The sequence below is a fragment of the Megalobrama amblycephala genome, linkage group LG1 (assembly GCF_018812025.1).
Source record: "Megalobrama amblycephala isolate DHTTF-2021 linkage group LG1, ASM1881202v1, whole genome shotgun sequence".
Lineage (NCBI taxonomy): Eukaryota > Metazoa > Chordata > Actinopteri > Cypriniformes > Xenocyprididae > Megalobrama > Megalobrama amblycephala.
In genome coordinates this window covers 17,054,326-17,056,454 of record NC_063044.1, presented here as the reverse complement: position 1 = coordinate 17,056,454, position 2,129 = coordinate 17,054,326, and the positions used below count along the sequence as shown (strand labels likewise).

The window sequence follows — 2,129 nt, the reverse complement described above, 5'->3', positions numbered from 1 at the left end:
TCTGTCCATTACTGTATTTTATATTACATTTAAAGCAGTTTATATATGAACCACAAGAAAATGACATTCAACACTGTAGGAAAACATCCATCAAACCATATAAATGAACATAAATCTGGCCTTTTATTTGTACAAGATATTTGAATCTAAACTTGATGTTGTCACTATTTCTTCGGGGAGTTTTTCTCTGTTTTCTGAGAAGAAGAAAATCAAACAATGAACAATCCTCTGTGAGTTTCTGCTGTTTTAAATCTTGTTTCAGATGGTCTCCAAACTCAGCAGTATTTTATTGTAATATTGTAGGCATCTCTATTTCCTCTGGGTGCTGCGAGTCCTTCCTCCCTGCAAAATAAAAGCATTGACTGACCTCTCGTATGTGTTTTTACCATGATTGTTCCAGATCAGATGAGTGTGAATCATCAGATTGTGTGAAGCTCAAACTCACCAGGTCTTCTTGCACAGATGATCTGAAGAAGAATAACAGTAGGAGCAGCAAACACTGCCATCTCAACAATAATCACAATCACTGCAGGAAACATGTGTGGAAGAAGAAGAAGAAGAAGAAGAGAAACTGGACATGACTGAAGTCAAGGGGATTCAACTATGAACAGTTATTGATGAAGCATTTACAGACTGACTGATAGTTTAATGGTGTAAAGCTGTCATGTAATCATTTGAAGTGCTCACTGTAATAATTAAATATAGATTGATGATCCTTATAAAGATAGTAAAGTTATTCAGTCAGGAGCAGTGAGTGACAGACAGCAGCAGGTTTATTAGGCAAATATTCAAATGATCACAGAAGTACTGAGATATAAGTTTTAAGTTAACACTGATGTTTACGATAGCGATCAAAATAGAGCAAATACCTTTTGAAACGAACTTTGCATATCAAATAAGTGAGTGTTAAAAAAATTATTTGTCATTGAATCATTCATTCAAAAGATTTGTTTAAAATCTGTCCTGATTCATTCATTAATGAAATTATTAATTATTAGGCTTAAATGAAAATATTCTCACAGTGAGACCATACATGGCTACTCACTACCACTGTCAAATGATATTATATTACATATTATATAGGCCTAGACATCTAAACACAGGTAAAAACTATACACACCTTCACAAAGAAGTGAATTATATATTCCCCTGCCCACCTAATAAATATACTGCAATATAAATGGCTATAACATAGTTTTCAAATAATCCACATTTCCACAAACCATGGTAATTTACTACAGTGTATACATGGTAAATGTTTGTGGATTAGTGTGGTGATTTTGGGATTTAAAAACTTGTTTAATCTTCGAGTGATTCGTAGTTTGTAACCGAGAGGTTGTGTGTCGAATTGAAACACTTCTCATTGGATGAATATGATTGGCGGGCCGGCAGTTGACGAGCCCTGCTCTAAACAAATATAATGATGTGAAAATATACTAGATCAAAATACACACCACAAAAAAAAAAAATTATTATATATATATATATATATATATATATATATATATTGTCAAATCAGCTGTTCAGAGCGCTAAAGTTTCAGCAGTTTGGCGGTTTGACACACAATCCGAATCATGATTCGACACACTGATTCATTGTGCTCCGAAGCTTCCTGAAGCAGTGTTTTGAAATCGGCCATCGCTATATAAATTATTTTGGGGTTTTTTGCGCACCAAAAATATTCTTGTTGCTTTATAATATTAATATTGAACCACTGTACTCACATGAACCGTTTGAAGTTTTTAGTACATTAATGTCCCCCTGGATTCAATTATTTTATCCCTTAAAACTCATCTTTGATCACCAAAATGACATATTAAAAAAAAAATCAAGTGAAAAAAACTTCTTCATGCCTTAAAATAGCTGGAATGTAACTCTACACCCTTGCCTCATTTAATATACATGGATCAATCAATATGCAAATTAGCCCCGCCTCCAATCGCTCACGCCAGCTCAGAGAGTCTACTGTTGCTATAGTGACAAAAATTTGTTTGTGTTGTGGATATTTAAGAAAAAAGCTTGCTTAGCTTCGTATATTCAGTTTAACAGCTCTGAAACAGAACTGCTCATATTTTCTGACGCTTAAATTGTGTTTTAAATTATGAATTGCAATTATAAAATGCCTTTGC

At 33.5% G+C, this 2,129-nt stretch overlaps 1 long non-coding RNA gene across 1 annotated transcript; it reads right to left on the bottom strand.

Annotated features, from left to right (window-relative positions):
• Positions 1–231: 231 nt before the first annotated feature.
• Positions 232–760, bottom strand: LOC125264939. Its single transcript, XR_007184174.1, has 2 exons — positions 446–760; positions 232–342 (listed from the first exon to the last, which is right to left on the bottom strand). It is a non-coding gene; the product is annotated as an uncharacterized LOC125264939 (long non-coding RNA).
• Positions 761–2,129: the final 1,369 nt, after the last annotated feature.